Source organism: Brachyhypopomus gauderio, chromosome 19 (assembly GCF_052324685.1).
Source record: "Brachyhypopomus gauderio isolate BG-103 chromosome 19, BGAUD_0.2, whole genome shotgun sequence".
Classification (NCBI taxonomy): Eukaryota; Metazoa; Chordata; class Actinopteri; order Gymnotiformes; family Hypopomidae; genus Brachyhypopomus; species Brachyhypopomus gauderio.
Genome location: NC_135229.1, coordinates 3,446,136 through 3,456,313, shown reverse-complemented (window position 1 = coordinate 3,456,313; position 10,178 = coordinate 3,446,136). Strand labels below are relative to the sequence as shown.

General features: G+C 42.8%; 1 long non-coding RNA gene across 1 annotated transcript; it reads right to left on the bottom strand.

Moving 5' to 3' along the window:
• Nucleotides 1-1,490: 1,490 nt before the first annotated feature.
• On the bottom strand, nucleotides 1,491-4,201 carry LOC143483309 (uncharacterized). Its single transcript, XR_013122474.1, has 3 exons — nucleotides 3,754-4,201; nucleotides 2,299-2,344; nucleotides 1,491-1,933 (listed from the first exon to the last, which is right to left on the bottom strand). It is a non-coding gene; the product is annotated as an uncharacterized LOC143483309 (long non-coding RNA).
• Nucleotides 4,202-10,178: the final 5,977 nt, after the last annotated feature.

Sequence of the window (10,178 nt, the reverse complement as noted above, 5' to 3'; positions counted from 1 at the left end):
GCTTTGCGTTTGTTATCCTTCTACTTCTGCCTGTTCCGTGTTTTCCCCTCCGTCGTTAGTTTCTTGTCTGAATATGCCTGTTGTCCTTTCTTGTTCTGGCTGCCCTCCCGGTTTGACCCATGCCTGTCCGTTTAACGCTGCTTTTGGAATTTCCTTGAATAAATCTCGCTCTCCTCAGCATTTGTGTCCGCCTCCCTGTTCTGCCTCGCGCAGAACGTTACAGTAAGGAACAGGCAGCAGTGTACCCTATCCCGAAGTGTACCCTATCCCGAAAAATACACTCAATATATAAAATACACAAAAAGATAAACATAAAATACATATATAGGGCATATATATATATATCCACATATGCACACGTGCATATACATATACATATACATACCTACACACACACATATTTATACACACTTGGATATGTAGATTATAAATTAAAAGCCAATTTAAAAAGATAGGTTTTAAGCATTTTTTTAAAAGCAGATATCTCCAAAACATGCTACATATGCTGATCCTCTAATAAACTCATTTCTGATCCTATCCTTCCTCATCACTCCAAATGAGAATCTCAACATCTTCATCTCAGATACCTCCATCTCCCTCACCTGTCTCTTTGTCAGTGCCACTGTCTCCAGTCCATACAACATAGCAGGTCTCACTACTGTCCTATAGATCTTTCCTTTCATTCTAGCCGACACCCTTCTATCACAGATCACCCCAGACACGTGATGCCATCCACACCACCCTGCCTGCACTCTCTTCTTTACCTCTCTTTCATGTTCGCGGATGCTAATTCCATCGACGTTACAAGATTCATCCATCCATTATCTTCACTACATAATCCCACTAGTCGGAGTCACGGGGGTGGTGGATGGGGGGGCTATCTGGTTATCTGGTTGGGTGGGTATCCTCCTAGAGTGTCCAGCAGGGGTTCAGTCTGTCTGGATGCTTCATCCCTGATTTTACTGACAGTCCTGCTGTCCTGGTACAATTACAGTATGCAGTGATTATACTGATAGAGTTACAGTATGCAGTGAACACAGAAAATTTAAGTCTTCATCCTTTTTAAAGCATAAAAACACCAAAAACAATATTATGAATGTTCATTAGACATTAACCATAGGCATGACTCTTACGTCTAACATCAGGACAGTGTGTGTGAACATTTCAAATATTGGTAAACAGCATGTTAAAACATGAGTATTACAAACATAAGACCTGTTAAAACATCCAAACAGCTCTATCTCTGAACTTCAGATGAACTACCTATTATGTATGAAGGAATTACATATGATGCCACAGTAGGTATGTGTCTTCGTGTGTCTCTAGTTCTATCTCTAATCTTAAATCCCTATTAAAATGCTGGAGACTCCTGGAACCTCTAGAAACAGTCTACACACTCTTGACTCTGAAATTTTAACTTCCATTACAACTAAATGACAACAACATCAGTAATGATGATAATGGATATTTATTCATATAGCTCACCTTCACATTCACTATAGTAAGTAGAACAAAAAACATGACAGTGTTGAAATACATGAAAAACAGACTGTCAGAAGAGAGAAGTGAGACCATTTTCTCATGTAAACTATTAGTTTTATAATGTTTCATAGTCTGTCCCATGTAACTAGTCACTGAACAGGTTTACAACAGTGAAAACAGGAACTTTTCTTAATACAACAATAATATACAACTTAATATGAAGGGATATAGTTTAGGTATGTACAGGGCAATGTTAGACTAGAAATACAAAATTGAATGTGCTTGAATATGCATTTCTTGGTACACACTTGGTACAAAAGATTTCATCATGATTTAAAACTCCAATAGTATAGGCCACAATCTTATCACCACAAGAATTTATCTAATCTTAGTCCACAAGAATCGTACATCAGTGGTTCAGTTGTGTGAAATGCAGAACTCCACGACATCTCTGAAACATAAAACAAACCATTGATGAATCACAATGGGCCAAACTGTTGAGACGTCCACAATGCTTCACTTCCTGTGCACATTATCTTGAGTCAAAAATGGCAGATTATTAAATTCAGCCCTGTCAAAGTTAGATTATCTTTGTCCAAGTAGTAACAATACGGTTCCTTAATTAATGTTTAAGTACTTATTAACTAAGCAGTAGGCAGGTAACCACTACAATTTCATAGTTTAGAGTATCACTGTAATGTTTAATTACACACAACTCAGTATAGCCTGCAGTAACAATGATTTGCCTCATGAGAACCTTCTCCATTCTCTTCAGCAAGTTCTCACATAATAATAATTTGGGTTTGTTGCACTCACGTGGGTTTATCATTGTCAGACAGTCCAGTGTCTCTCTTGTTCCAATCTAAAGAATCATGGGAATATGAATATTGTGTTTTGCTTTAACCCCCTCAGAACTCAGAATACAGCAGAACCATATCTGTTCTTGCACTGTTTCTATCAGGGATATTGAGTAATTATTTCAGTCATTACATAAATGTCTCCTATATGGAGAACAGGCAGGATTCAGTCATGTGTTCCTCAAAGAACATTTACTTCTCCACCACCTGCGCTATCACAGGTATGATCCACAGCTTTATTATACCAAAACAACAACAAGAAACAACATAAAGGGTGTGTATTCTGTAGATGATGAGACATTCCTGACAGTAGCTAGACTGTAATGGAATGGTGTGATTTTATCAGCTTTAGAAAGCCTGGTAATGTGTGAAATGTTTGTAAAGATTGGGAAACTTATAGTTTAAACCTGTGGAGCACCAGTTCAGCTACTTTCTACATTATTTTTTCCATTGTTTGGTCTGACACTATGCTTGAGATCATATGTGAAATGGTCTCCCTAATGTAGGGTTTGACAATGTCAGGAACTTCATTCACAGCTGTTTCCACGGTGAGAAAAGAAATAAGCAAAGTGATCTCGCAGTCTGGCCCCGCCTGCACCTGTCAATCATGTTTTCATTTGCCATGTGTGTTTTAATTTCAGTTGTCACACCTCTTGGTTTAGTCCTCTGCCTCTGGTTATTATTTACGCCTGTGTCTAGTTCCTCATTAGTCTTGTGAATATACATCCTGTGTTCCTTGGTGGTCATTGTCCATAACGAGCACAGTTTCCTGTGTTCAAACTGTACTCGTTGTAAATGGCATTTTCACATTCAGTGTTTTAGGAACAACTGTAAAATCAAGTTGTCACGGTGAGGGGGCCGGGTCGCCACCAGAGAGCGCGCATCCCGGCCAGCAGCCGATCCCAGCACACACCCCCGAGCACGCAACCACTCCCACAATCACCAGAATACTGATGCACCTGTTTCTTGTTACGTTGCTCTTTTTTAAGCCCGCAGGTCGTCTGGTCCAGTGCTGCACATTGCCACTACCTGAGCGTCACTGGACCCAACGTGTCCTTCACGTGTGTTCCTTTTTGTATACGTGCTGCGAGCATTACTTTGCATTACTTTCTGTGTGTGCGTTAAGAGTTATTACTGGTTTGGTTGCTATGGAGAATAAACTCCCTTCTGTTCAACCCACGTCTCCGGCTGCCTCTGTCCCGACGCCATCGGCGTCACACAAGTGTGATGTGTAAACAGCAAATTGACGATGACACAGGAAGTTTTGTGCCACCTTGTCAAATGAGAAATATGATGACATTTGTGTTTAAAATAAGTCAATGAAATAGTGAACATGGTTGTTGTAGTAATAGTTATAGAATGTAAAAAAAATAATTTTACTTAAAAAATTATAGATCAATAATACTGATGGTACCTGGAGTGGTCTGTGGAGTTGTCTTTCTGATGTTGGTTTTCTTGTTAATAAGATTCTCCGACTGTGTCACTGCAGAACACAAACAACAAATTAGAGTAAAACCCACATGTGATACTGAGCTGTGAGAAGATTCATGAGGTCTTTAAAGCTTAAAGTTTATGGTCACAACACTATCTGTTCTGGTAGCTAGAGTGGTGTGTGGATTGATATTTCTGATGCTGGTTTTCTGATTGTCAGGTGTCATTTTCACAGTTGTTGTCACACTGCTCTACTTCATGCACGCTGCAAATGAAGTGTTGTGGCCTAAAGATGAGACACTGGCTGTCCAATAAGACGGTCACACAGTCATCTGAACCACCAAATATGGACATCCACAATTACCAGAATGCACAGCAAACCAATCACATCACACAATCAAAGTCAAAGTCAAATTTATTTATATAGGGCTTTTCACAACACACGTTATCACAAAGCAGCTTTACAATCGTATGGGTCCAGATCCCTAATGAGCAAGCCAAAGGCGACAGTGGCGAGGAAAAACTCCCTATGATGGTGGGGATTAGGAAGAAACCTCGGGAGGACCAAGACTCAAAAGGGAACCCATCTGTAACGATTCGCAACTTGGAGACGGACGCAAATGCGGAAGAAAACTCAATTTATTGAGAGAAACACTCTGAGCCTCTTGGAGGCGAATCGTGCCAACCCTTAACGCACGGGAATGGCGAGGCATGTTAAACACGAGACAGCTTTACTTTAACAGACAAGCAGTACTTTAACAGACATGCAGTATAACTCAAAGCCTTACATAGGCCAGTCGTGTTGAGACAGATCTACTTTCATAGACAGGCAGTATATAATACATGTAACATGGCCAGTAACACTCTTTACATGACGACCAGATCACCGACAGTACATAACACATGTAACATGGGCAGTAACACTCTTTACATGACGACCAGATCACCGACAGTACATAACACATGTAACATGGGCAGTAACACTCTTTACGTGACGACTAGATCACCAACAGTACATAACGTATGCAACCTGGGCAGTAACACTCTTTACGTGACGACTAGATCACCGACAGTACATAACACATGCACACAGAAACCTCGCAGAGAATAAACGGCTCTGCAAACCTAACAACCCCAGAACCTCAAGGATCAAAGCGAGAGACTACTTAACTTTGGTAGCGTAGATAAAGAAAGCCGGAACGACAGGTGAGCACGACTCAACGACCAGAAATGGAAGAACAACAATACCGGACTAGACAGACGAAATCTACCCACGGAGAAACGGTGAGACTAAGCACGGGTAACGAACAGGATGACTCACGCCAGGAGATTAGACATCGGAGAATATAACTGGATACTAATCAGCCGAGAACTCAACAGCTGAGTGACTCTAGGAACCAAACTAACACAGAGGGCGGGGCCAACACTTCACAAAGACTATTGAAACGCAAGAAACAGAAGAGACGAAACATGACCATGTAACAGTACCCCCCCCTAAAGCGTGCCACACTGGGGCACGCAAAAATCCCCTCAAAGGGGACCGATAGAATCAGACAAAAACCCAGAAGAAGCCAGGGAAGACGAACCAGACACCGGGATAACAACCGGCGTGGACAACTCGGACCTAGAGGGGACAAAAGAGGACTGACAATGGGCAAAGGAAACAGACGATGAATCAGACCGTGGGCCAGACAACTCGCAAAATGAACCAGAAGGATCCCTAACAGAACACGAAGACCACAGCGCAGGACCACTCGAAGACAGTACCGAGGCACCGGCCGACGCAGATACGGGCCCGACCGACTGAGAATCTGTTCCAAGAGAACGGGAGGGTCGCAGATCCCTGGGGCACTGGACAGGATCCAGGGCTACGGACACCGGACTGGCAGGCACAGACTCAGCTAAACCGGAACCCAACGGAGACCCCGAAGAGGGGCCATGGGGAACAAAACTAACACCAGATGAACGCACAAAAACAGATAACAATATACACAAAACAACAGACATATGCACCGGCACCCAATAAGTAAGCACACAAGGCATAGATGAATACATAGGAACAGAAACGTAATGTTTACACACTTCCCGAATAACAGGAACCCGTACAGGCAAAGACATCATAACAGGCACTGGGACTAAAACATAACCTGGAACAGGGGCAAGGAGTAAGGGCATAGTCCTACGGTCAAAGCCGTTTAAAAGTTCAAAAATAGAAAGGACACTTCCAGAAGGCTCTTCTGTGGTCGAATTTGTAACAGAAGTACCGCATAGAGGCTCTTGGTAAGCTGGATGAACAGGAACCGACTCCATCCGAGTGTCAGGCAGCGGACACTCCGGGACAGACTGGGAGTCAGGCAGCGGACACTCCGGGACAGACTGGGAGTCAGGCAGCGGACCCTCCGGGACAGACTGGGAGTCAGGCAGCGGACCCTCCGGTTCAGACTGGGAGTCAGGCAGCGGACCCTCCGGTTCAGACTGGGAGTCAGGCAGCGCGGCCTCCGGTTCAGACTGGGAGTCAGGCAGCGCGGCCTCCGGTTCAGACTGGGAGTCAGGCAGCGCGGCCTCCGGTTCAGACTGGGAGTCAGGCAGCGCGGCCTCCTTAACTCTCTTTTTCTTCCCTACATAACAGATAGGGTCAAAAAGATGGGTTATGAGAGGTCGACAATCAGGAGGTACACCCGTTTCAGAACATCTCAACCCCGATGTAGCTAAGGGGTTCAAATGTTTGATGGAAGGAATCCCATTGGCATCTGGACTACGTAGGACTTTAGTTCTAGAAAACCTCAACTTAAGAAACGGAAAAAATCCCTCAATGGTCCAGGCCTCCTCTGGTCTAGTAGCCAAAACAAGGTCCGCCCACTCGAGAGCTACACTCCGTAAGAGAGATCTCATAAAGAGTACGGATACATTATCTGGAGGTTTAGGGCAAGTTAAATGTTGAAAATACAGCTCACATCGCATAATGAAACAATCAACATTATCTCCTTCGCCACTAAATTCATAAGGGCAGGGCATGATTGAAGGTAAAATAACAGGTTTTCCCTCCGAGTCTAACGAAAACTCCGACTGCAACACACGAAGTTGGTTCGAATACATTAGTCTGCTCTCAGCACGGCTCGCAATAGCAGGCTTTACATCAGAACCAACAGTTACCAACATAGTCTCTTTACAACCTCCCTCCTCAATTGGAGAGTCCACACTGAGGTTACTCGCTGCGTCCTCAATAGGTGAGTCATTCTGTAACGATTCGCAACTTGGAGACGGACGCAAATGCGGAAGAAAACTCAATTTATTGAGAGAAACACTCTGAGCCTCTTGGAGGCGAATCGTGCCAACCCTTAACGCACGGGAACGGCGAGGCATGTTAAACACGAGACAGCTTTACTTTAACAGACAAGCAGTACTTTAACAGACATGCAGTATAACTCAAAGCCTTACATAGGCCAGTCGTGTTGAGACAGATCTACTTTCATAGACAGGCAGTATATAATACATGTAACATGGCCAGTAACACTCTTTACATGACGACCAGATCACCGACAGTACATAACACATGTAACATGGGCAGTAACACTCTTTACATGACGACCAGATCACCGACAGTACATAACACATGTAACATGGGCAGTAACACTCTTTACGTGACGACTAGATCACCAACAGTACATAACGTATGCAACCTGGGCAGTAACACTCTTTACGTGACGACTAGATCACCGACAGTACATAACACATGCACACAGAAACCTCGCAGAGAATAAACGGCTCTGCAAACCTAACAACCCCAGAACCTCAAGGATCAAAGCGAGAGACTACTTAACTTTGGTAGCGTAGATAAAGAAAGCCGGAACGACAGGTGAGCACGACTCAACGACCAGAAATGGAAGAACAACAATACCGGACTAGACAGACGAAATCTACCCACGGAGAAACGGTGAGACTAAGCACGGGTAACGAACAGAATGACTCACGCCAGGAGATTAGACATCGGAGAATATAACTGGATACTTATCAGCCGAGAACTCAACAGCTGAGTGACTCTAGGAACCAAACTAACACAGAGGGCGGGGCCAACACTTCACAAAGACTATTGAAACGCAAGAAACAGAAGAGACGAAACATGACCATGTAACACCATCCTCCATTGGGCGGCCCGTTAACACAAGTCCGTGGTTGTAGGGTGGTTCCACAGTTCCACAGCAACAGTCAAGGCTCCTGTTCCCCGGCCAAGCAGCCTCAGTCCCCTCGGTGCAGGCGGTGGGCCTCAATCACCATCCCCAGAATACTAATCTGACTCACACATGTAGTTTATTAGTCAGTACTGCAAAGACTTTGTTGATCTCATTCTGTGCTAAGCACATGGTTGTTTGGATCACTGGGTTGTACATATATTGTACAAAACTATTTATTGGGTCATAAAACTTTGAATCTGATCATGGAGGAAATTTACAATCACACTGTCAACATTTTTATACCTGGACTTGCTTTAATTTATGAATGCATAATGCATGCATGTTTCAATCAGTACTGGAAGAACTGGGAGTATCAGTACAGGTTCAGCTCATCAGTCTTTCACAGCAGGTGTGTGTTACTCCTCTCTCCTCCTCTCAGTACTGGCCGTGTCATTCACTTCCTCTAATGTAGGAGACGACTCTTTAATTTGCACTATCACACCTCTTCTGCAATGTCCAACATCACCACGTGTGATGTGACAGAGGAAATGCACAACTGTATAAGAAAGTGTAGCGTGTATGTTTGACAAAAGTAGCACCACAAATAATGTCACTGATTCTTGTCCTTATATTTGCAGTTTCCGAAAAGTTGTCAATTTTCAATATTTTTGTTTCTTGATATTATATTTTCTTCATTATTTTTTCTCTTATTGGGAAAAGTGTTGCACACAGAAGTGATAGAGCGACAGCTTAGCTGGTTTCTTCAGACCAGCGTGATCACTAGCTGGGCCAAATCTATACGATGCTTTATTCTAATGAGATTCACTGTAGCGATTGTGGATAAAATCTTTACCTTCATTCTCACCTCTCACTCTAAAAGGTGGGCATTTAGATGAATAAAAAACAATGATTCACAGTTGCATATAACACTAAATATGATAATAAACCAAGAAAGTACATATAGAATCTAATTAAATACCAGACTCATTCCACCCAAAAGCACCACAGAGCGCTACAGGAGGTCATTCCTACCTGTGGCCATTAAACACTTCAACTTCTCACTTCATGTGTAACTAAAATGTATATGTGCAATAACAACTTATATACAGTATATAGTTTTAATATGTGCAATACAAAATGTGCAATAACACAGATCACTTCACCACTGCATTTGCCACTTTACTCTTACTTTGCCACTTTATTCTTATTATATGTATGTATATACATGTGTATATATAGATTTATAGATATATTTAACATATATTTTATTGGATGTATGCAATCGGGCAACTGTAACATCTGCAATTTCCCCTCAGGGATCAATAAAGAATTCTGATTCTGATATCACAGTGAAACAGGGATGTGTCGTGTTTAAGAATTATTGCTCTAACTTGGTGAAAACACAAACAACCCCCCTCCCACACACAAGCACGGACCTGAATAGCATGAAATATGAAGATTTAATTAGCCCCCCCCCCCCCCCCCCAAAAAAAAAAAAGTTTGTAAATAATTTTTAATTTTAATAATATTTAACAAAATTAATTAGGTGAATAATGCTGACCCGCGTGATCACAAGACAAGGCACAGGTGCGACTACGAACACGCTCACAGACAACCCACACCCACGGAAGTACATACATGGACACAACGGCACGCAGACAACGTAGCGGCACGCCCACAGGGAAGGGTCCGGAGCTGTCACCGTGACAGGTAGGACCATAAATGCCCAGGTTTGTGTTTTATTTTTAAGCATTCTTGTCAATAAATGTTTTGGTGAATATATTCCTTGAAATAAATCAATTAATACATTAAACGTATTCACTTGTTAAAAGACGGCTGATTTGTTATCCAGACAAATATAAATCTTTACTGTGATTGGTGGTTCGCAATGCCAGCAGGCTGCCACGAGAGGGAGACCACGAGTTTGGGATCTAATCAGTGTTCGTTGGGAGGATCCAGAGATGGGCAGTCGAGTGAGCGACTCGAGTCGAATTCGCGCTTAAGTCGCCTACAACAAAAAGACTTCAGACTTGACTTGAAACTCGTCCATAATGACTCTCAATTCGACTCTGACTCGTCCAATATGACTCGTGGACAATAAAAGTCACTCACACACAAGTTATAGAAAAATACTTTCTTTGTGCATTTATTTTGGCATTATTCCTTACGTTTGTTTCGGTAATTTGGGACACAGCCCCCTTTTCTTGTGACGCGTGAGAGAAATCAGAGAGAAGCG